We start from the raw sequence: 13,292 nt of genomic DNA, 5'->3' as shown, positions 1-13,292 counted from the left end.
AGCGCTAACTAAGAATTCAGCTATCAGCTGAAGCTTCAAAGCATTTGAAGCTAAATCCCAAGAGCAATCTCAGATGTCTAAGTCTAGCTTTCGGCTGATGCTGGAAACTCATTACCTGCTCTCATGCACCACAGCACATAGAATTCAATTGTGCATGTCTTATTGCAAAACTACATTGCATTCGGACATCAAATAGCTGCAATCTGAAAATAGCTGCTGGTTTCTGGTTTCCCCAGTAGACCTTAATCTAACATGATCTTCTTCAATAAAGCAAATCCTGCTCAGTCTGCTTCCTTGTTTGTGTGGACTCCACTCTGTCTCTGTAATGCAGGTTTTATGCCACTAAGTGAGATTCCAAATGCCCATTTTCTGTCTCCAACTGAGAACAGCTTTGGAGATTCCAGTGTGCAGGAGAAATTAACTGTAACTGCCCTTCCTTTCCAAGGGTCTCTGTAATGCCCAAAGTAGTACTTGTAACCATTTCCTCATGATGTCATGTGATCCATTGACAAAGACAGACGGATATTCTGCTTCCAGTGTGACAAACAAGCATAGGCTATTGACAGCATAGGTTAGGCTGAGGTCCCTCCTGAAGACATAGCTAGACTGAGAACTTCCTTCAATATCCAGGAACTCAGACCATCTACAAAATATGTGGTCCAGCTATGTTGTGTAATTCATTTCTTGCCCAAATAATGATTGCTGAAAGTATGACTGGCATGAAGGATATTGGAGGAACTGGAGTAAAGAAGTAGTTGGGTTCACTAAGTAACAGCTGAGCTTCTCATGGTCCCCAAATTGTCAAAACATTAAGGTGATATGTATCGGGCTAAGAAGGCCCTCTGTGCAATCTCTCTCTTTAAATGAAAATAATATGAAATAGGGTCTAGCAAATATTCCTCTGCAATTTCTGTTTTTAAAAAACAAGATCAGGGCTGAGTAGTGTTGCTCTAATGTCCATGGAGGCATCTAGAGCTTGCTCTAAATTATCTTGGGGAAAATATATCTGTGAAGATCCTCAATCATCCAGGTGAGGTTATCTGGAAGTTGAGTCATGGCAACTGGACTTCTTTCTTATTAGGTCGAAACGTTTCCCTACTCATTCAAGACTGAAGAAGCTACTTGGATGAGCAACAAAATGTTTCAACCTAATACGAAAGAAGTCCAGTTACCATGACTCAACTTCCGGATACATATCTTGGAGAAATTTTGTTTGCACCTTGGATACATTTGGCCATTGAAGTCAGGAAAGCAGACCTTGAGAAGTGCATCAGTGATGGGAAGTGTTCAAAGTAAATGAAAAGATGGGCTAGAGAAGATAGTATTTTATTTTTTACTTGAAAGGGTTACATGAGGGTTAACCTGTACATACAGGTAAGGATGTGTTTGACAGTAGTGTCTGTCTGTGAAGCTACATCACAAATATACACACATCTCTCTCCCCAAAATTGTGCATACTGTTCAGTATGTGATAACTCAAGAGTTCAGCAACAGCAAGTGCAACATCAGGGTTATAACAGCAGGTTAGAGTAGGTTCAAGGAGACATGGGTTAAACCCCTACTCAGTCATAAGTTCACATGTACTGCCTGCAGGCTTGAGGCCTATGCTGCCTCCCTCAATAGCCAGTGAAAGAACCATGTATTCCACTGAGAGCTCCAGGTAGGAAGGGCAGGGTCACAAGTGTACTGGAGTTACAGGGCTGGGTACCAGAAACAGGACCAGTCCAATGGTAGTGTCATAGCTGTTGGTGGCGCTGCGGCCTAAACAGCAGAAGCCTCTGTGCTGCAGGGTCAGAAGACCAGCAGTCGTAAGATCAAATCCACGCGACGGTGTGAGCTCCTGTTGCTTTGTCCCAGCTCCTTGCCAACCTAGCAGTTTGAAAGCATGTAAATGCGAGTAGATAAACAGGTACCATCTCGGTGGGAAGGTAAAATGGCGTACCCTAGTCATGCTGGCCACGTGACAACAGAAACTGTCTTCGGACAAGCACTGGCTCTACGGCTTGAAAAACAGATGAGCACCGCCCCCTAGAATCAGACACGACTGGACTAAAACTGCCAAGGGGGGGAACCTCATTTTTCTGAGAGGCTCAGCTGGAGCCTATGTTAATGCCAGTTTCCAACACCATAATCTTATTGACAGACACAAAGGATTTGATGGCTGGATCATCTCTTGTTCACCCCAGCAACCTCCAGCTTGCATTTACAAAATCTGGAGATCACCCAGTTGAAAACAATGGGATGTCTGCTTGCTCAGGGCTTCGTGGATTCTCCTTTTGTTCAAAGAGGAAGCACACACGAAACAGACCATCCCATATACAGTTCCTAGGCAGCAGTCTGGTAGTACAAATGTTTTGTTGTCATATAATTTACTCCTTTGGTTTTACTGTGGTTTTGGGTTTAATTCATTTTGATTTTGGGGATTTCTGTTTATTGTTTCTACAGTGTAAGGCTAGATTGCTAACTAAGAAGAGGCTGTTGTTAATTTAGTGGTGCAGAAAGGATTTCAATAATCTAAATAAATAAAAACAATAAATAATGCCAGGTTTTCATATAATCTTTTAAAAAAATAGCCTCACAAATCTTTGCTATTAAGGTGTCATTGCTTAAGCCAAATTTTCCTGTTTGAAGACTTATTATTTATATCTAAGAGGAAGTCCGGAAATGTTCAAAATGAGTCTTCTCTGAGCTGACCAAAAATTAAATCAGAAGGTGAAGTCAGGCTGGGAGGTGGGGGTGGAATGAGATTTGCCCCTCTTGTTGTACCACATTCTCTTTGAACAGATAGGAATCAAAATATGATAAATGATCACAGATTGACCAGAAATCCACTATTAGAGTAAACTGTTAAAGCTATGAGATATCTTACCGTTTACACTGTGCTATCGGTATATCTCACACTCTTATGCATTAAAATGGAAACAAGAATTTCCCAGGCAAAATTATCTACGTTTGCCTATCAAACCGTCATAGCAATGAAACTTCCCTGTTTAACACCCCATAAAAATGACATAGACCTTAGAAACAGATGCAAAATATATATAGATAGTAAAATCTTCTGTATGGAATGAAACGCTCCTTTGATAGTACACTGTTAAGGACTTCAGGGAAGAGCCTGCCACTTTTAAGCAAAAAGGGCATTTATATCTTCTAGGAAAAACAAGATACGGTTGAAGTCATGGGGGATACATTTGAACTTTATTGCATATATTGTGAAGGGATGGTTAATTTCACCACTGGTTGAAGAGAGAAGGAGGGATGGAGTTGTACCTGAAATGCTAGGACTTGCATTATCAGAAGGATGTTAAAGGCTCTAGGGATGTATTTTTGTTTCCTTCATTTGCCCTCAACAAATCATGGTCCTTCTGCTGTAGTTATATCTTACTCTAGAGATTTCAGGTGAGAAACTGTATGCAAAGTGAAAGTGATATATCAGGCATTTTTCCCAGAGCAAAAGAGTACAGCAGGGGAACAACAATGACATATGCTGTGCTCAAGGTTTTCTTCCAGATTTACAAACTAATAATAATGCACTATTAAAGTTCTGTAACCACACAGAATCTTCTCAGGTTCAATGTTAACAATATTTACATGAAAGTAAGCATGGCTAATTTCAATCTTAAAACATATCCATTAATAAATAGCATTTTTGTTTCTGTTTTCTGCATTTTCCATACAAACCCAATTTTTGTGTATACATTTTAATATTGTATGAACCCAAAGAGACCCTGAGGTTATGTTGTAGGAGAAGAGGAACTGTCTATTTTTGTCTTGAATAAAGATTTCCAGTTTTTAAGTAGACTTGCTCCCATGAATTTTATAACAACTTTAAATACAGAAACTAAACTGGAGATAAGTGAAGTAACAGGAGGAACTTAAATCTCTTATTGTCAAGCTGCTATTAAAAATACAAGATTGGGGGCAATGAAAAGTTCGCATTCCTATCCTCAGTGGTCTGTAAACCACCCTGTTACAGCAATTCAAGAAGAATATGAACCAAAAGTGGTGATAAGACTGAGGAGGTTACAAAAGAAATTATAGAAGTAATAGTATTTGAGGCAGAGGTGGTGAACCTTTGAAACTCCAGATGTTTTAGACTACAACTCCTATAGTCCCAGGGATGTGGTGGCACTAGGGACATGGTGGCGCTGTGGGCTATACCACAGAAGCCTGTGCTGCAGGGTCAGAAGACCAGCAGTCGTAAGATCGAATCCACGTGACGTAGTGAGCTCCCATCGCTTGTCCCAGCTCCCGCCAACCTAGCGGTTCAAAAGCATGCAAATGCAAGTAGATCAATAGGGACCACCTCGGTGGGAAGGTAACAGCGTTCCGTGTCTAAGTCGCACTGGCCATGTGACCACGGAAGATTGTCTTTGGACAAAACACTGGCTCTATGGCTTGGAAACGGGGATGAGCACCACCCCCTAGAGTCGGACACGACTGGACAAAAATTGTCAAGGGGAACCTTTACCTCTACCTATAGTCCCTTACCACTGGTGGAGTTGTTGGGATTTAGTTGATGGGATATGTAGGCCTAAATAGCTGGATTACTAAAGGTACTCCAGCTATTATTTAAGGGAAGGAAAACTGGGGCATGACCAGCTGGTGATGGAAAAGGGAGCAGCACACAAAGAACAGAGATGCAACAGAGGTTAAGATCAAATAACAGAAATAGAAAATAGAAGCAAGAGAATGAGGATTGGAAGAAGCAGGTGACACCAAGTGAAAAAGGCTAGTGTCAAGGGAAGAAAGAAAGGTGGGGACAAAGTCATTTGGGCATAGGAAATGGATAATGTCGCTGATATACCTCACCATGATTTGCAATTCTTTATGAATTTCAGTAAGAGGTAGACAATCTGTCCGTTCTGTCAAGTATAGCTCTGATAAAACCTCTATGCTCTCCAGTCTGTGCAGGAAGCAAGCCTGATTGGTTAAAAACATGGGCAAATCTACCATGAACACAACGGAAAGAGTAGCTGTTTCTGAGCAGATAGAAATATGGGCATGTTTGCCATAAACAAATCTAAGAGTGACTGACAAAGAAACCGTAATTGATTTGTTACGGCTTGGCACAGCCTGTTTTGTAATGCAATGTGGGGATTTTATGACAAGTGAAGTGGCACTTCGAGAACTTTGATTGCAGTCTGTCCACCTGTCTACATTCTTTCGCGTATATAATCAAAGCACTTGAAACAGCTTTTATGGAGAGGGGAAAAAAATTCATGCAAGATCACCTAATTTAATTAAACCTGCAGACTTTTTGCTGTTGCTGTCTTTTAAGGGCTGTAAGTAGATGTGAAAGTGCAGCTGTAACTGTTTTACAGGCTAGTCTTCAGGGGCTGGAGAAATGCCGCATTTTAATGGTGCATCAGTTCTTCCTGATTTAGTGTGCAATGAAATCCCTGTCAGAGCAGAGATTACTTTACCTTCAAGTCGGTAGGCCTTATTCCATTGCAGTGTATACTAATTGTGTCTGGAAGCCTGGAAATTAATAATAATCTCTGTAGCAAAGAAGAAGGAGACAAGAGAGAGAGATAGAGATAAAACTTTCTTTCTTCTCTTTCCATTCACTTTGTGGGCATCTATATGACTCCAATACTAGATGCCTTTACATGATACAAATTTGTATTATCTATCCAGTGCAGAATCCTAAGTCATTAAAGTCAGTATTTCTTTTGGCACTGCTTTCAAGTGGAATGCTACCATACCTTTTGCTTCCTCATTATTACCGTACAAAATCCCTGCATAATGATCAATCAATGTATCCTTTGTGATATTTCTGTTGAGATTTTGATATGAAAGTGTATTGAATATTAATGTTGTATAGTTAAATGTAAAATAGCTGATTTTACCTGAGTCACTATACTGATTGTATTCAGGTGTGGGTATCAAGTATTAAGACTTAATGTTGTACAGCTGTGTGCATGATGAAACTTGGTGTAAGAGAAAATGAAGTAATGTATTTTCTGATTAGTCACAGAACTGTACATAAGTCACGTGTAAAATGAACATCTTTATCTGCTGTAAGTCAGATCACTTTTTACTATGCTGTGTGTTGCTTTATGTCATGCCATACCAGAGGAATGTCTATTTTCTATATACATATGTCAATAGACTAAGTTGTTGGTTTTGCTCTCTCAGTGTCATAGTGTCATGTATCTCTGCTAACCAATATCTCCTTACTCTGCTGACATCATGAGAATACACGTTATAATCAAAATTCTCAACAATTCTCTGGAGGATGGAGAACCACTTTCATGTTCATCTTACATATGGAAAGTGGAAGCACAGTGGGAGCTTCTTTCACCATCTTGCAAAAGAAGCACCTCTGAGAGAAAGAGGAAGCGAAGCTTTTGTTTGACCTTTTAAGGCTATGTGGCTCATTGTCTTCTTCAGAGTGAGATGTTTTGTTTCTCACAGTGCTTGTACAGCCTCTCATTTTGAGTCCAAGCACTGAATTAAGACAACACACGAAGAACATAAGAAGCAACATAAGAAGCCATTGGACCAACTAGGCCAGTATTGTCTACATTAAGAAGCAACTACACATAGACCTTTATTTCTTTTGAACTGCAGCCCTCAGAATTTACCAAGAATTTCTCCAGGCAGAATCCTCAGACCTGCAGCCCCAAACCGGTAGTCTGAAGAGGACATTTTTTGCAACTCCACAGGGCTGCTGTCACCATTATATTGGCCTTTCAAGAAAAAAGGAAACAGCTGGTGGTGCTGGTGCCTGGGGGTGATCCAAGCATTCGTGGAAGACTCAAGTGGGCATGGGAAGGCTAGTCTCACTGCCCAATAGGCTCTATAGAGAGCCTCTCAAAGAACTGTGGGTGATCATGAAACAAAGGAAGGCTAATTGCCTTAGAGAGAGGACAAAGGAGTCGACAGGGAAAGTCTGAACCAGCGGAGCCTACTGGCAACGCCCAGAGGGCTCATTTATTGACTTAGCATGATTACATAGTATGTTATTAGACATACTGAAGCAGAATGCAGCTACAGCCTTTAAGCAAAAGTTTCCCACAAAGAACTACCAATCTTCTTCTTTAAGAATCCCATGAGCTCTTGCACTATTCCCAGGCACCAATGCCTGGGGAAATTCTTTGTGAATTCTGGGAGTGGCCATCCAAAAGAAAAAAAAAAGCCCCAAGCGTACTAGCAACCCTATCCAGGACTGCAGACTTGGATCTTTCCTAGTCCTGCCTGGAAACACTAGAGATTAAATTTGGGTCCTTCTGTCTTAATATGTTGTTTGTCAGTAAGTATTGCTGTTTCAAAAAGATATTTCCAAATTTACAGTTACTTGAAATTACAGTCTTCTGTATACTCCTTTCTGTATTGCACATATGCTAGCAACCAATCAAACAGATCAACAGCAACAAACAACTGCCAAGACTGATGAAAGAGAGGGATAGAACACTCAGCTCTCTTTGAATTTTAAAAGGTGGAACAAATGTTTGGTCAGTGCTGGATAGATAAATAATCACTCCAGCACAGAAGAATCCCTACCAATAAAGCTATGTGCAGCATGCAAGGCTGTAAATCTGAAACCTTGGAAAGCCACTTTGGTCACACTCTTCATGCAGCAGATCAGAAGAGGACAATGGTTCTACTCACACATTGGTTATATATATGAGCAAGAACCCAGATGATCCAGAAGTGATGGAAAACCCTGAGTAGTGCTTGTGTCCCTGAGTAACACCTGAAGAGAGCTAATATCATCATAAAGCACCTTTGTATATAAATATGTCAATTCATTGTATTAGTTAGATGGTGTTTCTTATATTCTGCATGGAGCTCTGGAGAGGAATACTGTTGCTGCTGCTGCAAATTGTACCTGGACAATTAGAAACTATTAGCACACCCATGGCAGTAACAAAAGAGATGGGGAGGGAGTCAACTAGGCAGAGACAAAGAGAAAGAAACAGCTGTACTTCTGGTGGTAATTTCCCCATCCAATACTGATGTTGATGCTAATTAACAAACATTTGATTTCTGCATCTGATGCATATGATGGCTGAAGTCTAGAAAAGTTTATGCAAAATAGAACTTGCTAGTTTTTCAGTTGCTGCAAGATGTTTCATAATTGAACAAACAGACTGGAAAAGGGACCGTGGTCAAGGAAGATTTCTTCCCCCCCCCTCTTTTTTTTAACAAAGTAATGCTTTACAAAAGGAAGACAATTCCATATGACGGCAGACAGTCACTTAAAATAACAAAAGTCTATATGTTATAGCCATTTCAGTAATCTATAACAGTGCCAACTTTCCAAAGCATCATTTAAATGGCTACAACAGATGCAATTTAAACAATTGCCAAATCAGAAATCAGAAAATTTTGGGAGTGCAATAAAGCTAGGCTAGATCTCTCCCTGAATGTGTATGTATGCTGTGTGACGAATACAAAATACATATTCAATACGTATCATAAACTAGTCTTATAAGTATTTGATTTGCAAGTCTGCCCAGCATTTTGTACATGGTCCCAAAGTTTGTTTTGGAATCAACAGGGTGGCAGTAAACATTTCCCTTCTTGATATCCTGTTTGGTCTTTCTCCCCCCTCCCCCATCTGGTCATCAAGCCACTATCTTTTCATGGGATTTCCATATGAAGCACTGTTGGTTCAAGGATGAATGTATGAGGTCACCTCATACCAAGGGTGGAAAAGAAAATATACTAACTTTGCAATTATACTGCATAGGTACCTGGAATGTAAGATCTATGAACCTTGGTAATCTGGATGTGGTCAACCAGGAGATGTCAAGAATAAACATTCACATCCTGGGCGTCAGTGAACTAAAATGGACTGGAATGGGCGAGTTCAATTCAGATGATTACCATATCTACTATTGAATGCAAGAATCCTGTAGAAGAAATGGACTAGCCCTCATAGTCAACAAAAGAGTGGGAAATGCTATATGGGGACACAATCTCAAAAATGATAGAATGATTTCAATACGAATCCAAGGCAGACCTTTCAACATCACAATAATCCAAGTTTATGCACCAACCACGGATGCTGAAGAGGCTGAAATTAACCAATTTTATGAAGAGTTACAACACCTTTTAGAACTGACACCAAAAAAAGATGTTCTTCTCGTTATAGGGGACTGGTATGCTAAAATAAGGAGTCAAGAGATAAAAGGAATAACAGGTAAGTTTGGCCTTGAGAGTTCAAAACAAAGCAAGGCAAAGGCTAATAGAGTTTTGTCAAGAGAACAAGCTGGTCATCACAAACACTCTTTTCCAACAACACAAGAGGCAACTCTACACATAGACATCACCAGATGGGCAATACCAAAATTAGATTGATTATGTTCTCTGCAGCCAAAGATGGAGAAGCTCTATACAGTCAGCAAAAACAAGACCTGGAGCTGATTGTGGCTCTGATCATCAGCTTCTTATAGCAAAATTCAAGCTCAAACTGAAGAAAGTAGGAAAACCCACTGGGCAAGTCAGGTATACTCTAAACGAAATCCCTTATGAATACACAGTGGAAGTGAAGAACAAATTTAAGGAACTAGATTTGATGAAGAATGCCTGAAGAACTTTGGATAGAGGCTCATAACATTGTACAGGAGGCAGCAACAAAAACCATCCCAAAGAAAAGGAAATGCAAGAAAGCCAAGTGGCTGTGCAACGAGACTTTACAAGTAGCAGAGAAGGGAAGGGAAACAAAATGCAAGATTGATAGGGAAAGCTACAGAAAACTGAATGGATATTTCCAAAGAATATCAAGGAGAGACAAGAGGGCCTTCTTCAAAGAACAGTGCAAAGATATAGAGGAAAAGAATAGGAAGGAAAAAAACAGAGATCTGTTCAAGAAAATTGGGGATATTAAAGGAACATTTTGTGCAAAGATGGACATGATAAAGGACAAAAATGATAGGGACCTCACAGAAGCAGAAGACATCAAGAGGTTGCAAGAATACACAGAAGAATTATGCCAGAAAGATCTGGATGTCCCAGACAACCCAGATAGTGTGGTTGCTGACCTTGAGCCAGACATCCTAGAGAGTGAAGTCAAGTGGGCCTTAGAAAGCATGGCTAACAAAAAGGCCAGTGGAGGTGATGGCATTCCAGTTGAATTATTTAAAATCTTAAAAGATGATGCTGTTAAGGTGCTACACTCAATATGCCAGCAAATTTGGAAAACTCAGCAGTGGCCAGAGGACTGGAGAAGATCAGTCTACAGCCCAATCCCAAAGAAGGGTAGTGCCAAAGAATGCTCCAACTACCATACATTTGCATTCATTGAGCAGGGTTATGCTCAAAATCCTACAAGGTAGGCTTCAGCAGTATGTGGACCAAGAACTCCCAGAGGTACAAGCTGGATTTCGAAGGGGCAGAGGAACTAGAGACCAAATTGCTAACATGCACTGGATTATGGAGAAAGCCAAAGAGTTCAAAAAATATATATATTTCTGCTTCATTGACTATGCAAAAGCCTTTGACTGTGTGGACCACAACAAACTATGGCAAGTTCCGAAAGAAATGGGAGTGCCTGACCACTTTATCTAGCTCCTAAGAAATCTATATGTGGGACAGGAAGCAACAGTTAGAACTGGATATGGAACGAGTTTGGTCCAAAAGTGGGAAAGGAGTACGACAAGGCTGTATATTGTCCCCCTGCTTATTTAACTTATATGCAGAATACATCATGTGAAAGGTAGGACTTGATGAATCCCAAACTGGAATTAAGATTACCGGAAGAAATATCAACAACCTCAGATATGCAGATGATGCCACTCTGATGGCAGAAAGTGAGGAAGAATTAAAGAACCTCTTAATGAGGGTGAAAGAGAAGAGCACAAAAATGGTCTGAAGCTCAATATAAAAAAACTAAGATCATTGCCATTGGTCCCATCACCTCCTCGGAAATAGAAAGGCAAGATATGGAGGCAGTGACAGATTTTACCTTCTTGGGCTCCATGATCACTGAAGATGGTGACAGCAGCCATGAAATTAAAAGACACCTGCTTCTTGGGAGGAAAGCAATGACAAACCTAGGCAGCATCTTCAAAAGCAGAGACATCACCTTGCCGACAAAGGTGTGCATAGTCGAAGCTATGGTTTTTCCTGTAGCAATGTATGGAAGGGAGAGGTGGACCATAAAGAAGGCTGACCACCAAAGAATTGATGCTTTTGAATTGTGGTGCTAGAAGAGACTCTTGAGAGTTCCCTGGACTGCAAGGAGAGCAAACTTATTCATTTTGAAAGAAATCAACCCTGAGTGCTCACTGGAAGGACAAATCCTGAAGCTGAGGTTCCAGTACTTTGGCCATCTCATGAGAAGACTCCCTGGAAAAGCCCCTGATGTTGGGAAAGTGTGAAGGCAAGAGGAGAAGCGGAGGACAGAGGACGAGATGGATGGACAGTGTCATTGAAGCTACCAACATGAATTTGACCAAACTCTGGGAGGCAGTGGAAGACAGGAGGGCCTGGCATGCTCTGGTCCATGGGGTCATGAAGAGTCGGACATGGCTTAATAACTAAACAACAACAAAGGAAGAAAAATATTTTTGAAATCCCATGTAAAATACTATTATCCCATGGACTAGGGTTCTGTGCTTAGGAAAGTGTTGTTTTTAAATACTGTCTTGAATGGGATAATAGATTCTTTGTTTCTTAGGGAGCTGCCAAACACTGCAACCCCAGTAGTGGAAGCAGGACACCTACCGACAATAGTGCTTGTTGAGAACTGCAGATGTATCCCAGATGAAAACTGCTAAATTAAACCATAGGGTCTCCACCTTCTTGTCAGATAACAAGTTAATTTTCACAGCTAAAACCAGCAGAGCATTTCACTAGGTTTTGTTTTTTTCAGGACAGTCCATTATAACAAATTGGACATAACTGTGCACTGACAGAAACTGGGAAAACAGAGGTTTCTATTTAATAACATATGTAGAATCTCTGGTTGTTTACAAAAGTGAGTGGGTGGGTTCCTTCCATGCATTCAGCCTTCCTTAAATTTAATTCCTGTTTATAGCTCAGGGTGGGGGGGTAGAGGAGTCCCTGGTAGTGAGCCATAAAGCATAAATGTTAACAGTAAGAAAATTGTAGGCCAGTCCTGTAACTTGTTTTCAACGATTTCCCTCAGTTATAAATCTGCCTGTCTTCCTTCTTGATTATCAAAGGTTGGAATGTTCTTTGCCTTCCACTTTGGCACCATTTTGAATCCATGTCCTTGGGAGATGTCTAATGTATTGCAGATTTGTTCCGAGGTGGTTCAGGGATTTGACGTCTCTTAGTTATATAAATGATTCAATGGAGGAAGGGGGAAAAAGACAATGTGAGAGCTTAGGGTGTCATAAAATGAAAGGGGATATCCCCAGTAAGCTGCTTCTTGATCCTACTACCACATTCTGGGTTTTTCTGCAGTTGTGTAGAACTGGACCATAAACATAGCTGAGAAGAGATTTGAACACTCACCTACACATTGCCAAGAATGTGTTGTTATTGGGTGTCTGATAAATAACAGCAAATAGCAAGATAGTAATAGCAGCAGAGGCGTATTTTTGTTTTTCTTGATGTTATTTAAAAACATTCTATTGCATTTTATTGAAACATCTGAAGTCTCAAGATTCTCCATGTGAGCACTGATACCTTATTGCAAAGCTTCTGATATAATCACAATGAAATAGTATTTCCTGGAACATTATCACAGATCAGCATCATAATTCCAGTTGGGGGGAACTTGGACTTTGGCAGAAGTTTCATCTGTAAGGCACATTCATTTAATAATGAGTTCCAACCTTCTCCAAAGTAGCTCAGAGTAAACAAATGTCTCCTCTTATATTTTGTCCTTATAATAGCCCCTTTCATGGGCTATGAAATAGAGAATGGTTTAAGATGACCAAATGTGTTTCTTAGCTTAGAATAGATTTGAACCTGCTCTAGTCCAACATAGTTGAACATAGCATGTTGGCTCTGGTCATCTGTACACCCATCTTGCCTCTGTTCAGCTAGTTTGACTCTATATAATGTCTCCTCTTTCTAAAGAACTCCCGTTTTAATGCAAACTTCATATCCCTTTACATGTTTTCTAGCCTAATGGAACATTTTTCATGCTGATAGCAGCGTATTGCTGAATTTCATGCAAATCAAAAGATGATGACATGTATTTTTAAATCCTATCACCATCCAATGACGGAAAACAGTTGGTGTGCTGTGTATTGCCTTCTCCATCAAACCTGACAGGCGCCTGGATTCCAAAGAATGTATGGAAGAAATAGACTGTTCATACAGGACACTTCTAATAAAACTTTTTTCTCCCCTTCTTTCCCTGC

The sequence above is a fragment of the Pogona vitticeps genome, chromosome 3 (genome assembly GCF_051106095.1).
Source record: "Pogona vitticeps strain Pit_001003342236 chromosome 3, PviZW2.1, whole genome shotgun sequence".
In the NCBI taxonomy this organism is placed as follows: Eukaryota; Metazoa; Chordata; class Lepidosauria; order Squamata; family Agamidae; genus Pogona; species Pogona vitticeps.
This window is presented reverse-complemented; position numbering follows the sequence as displayed.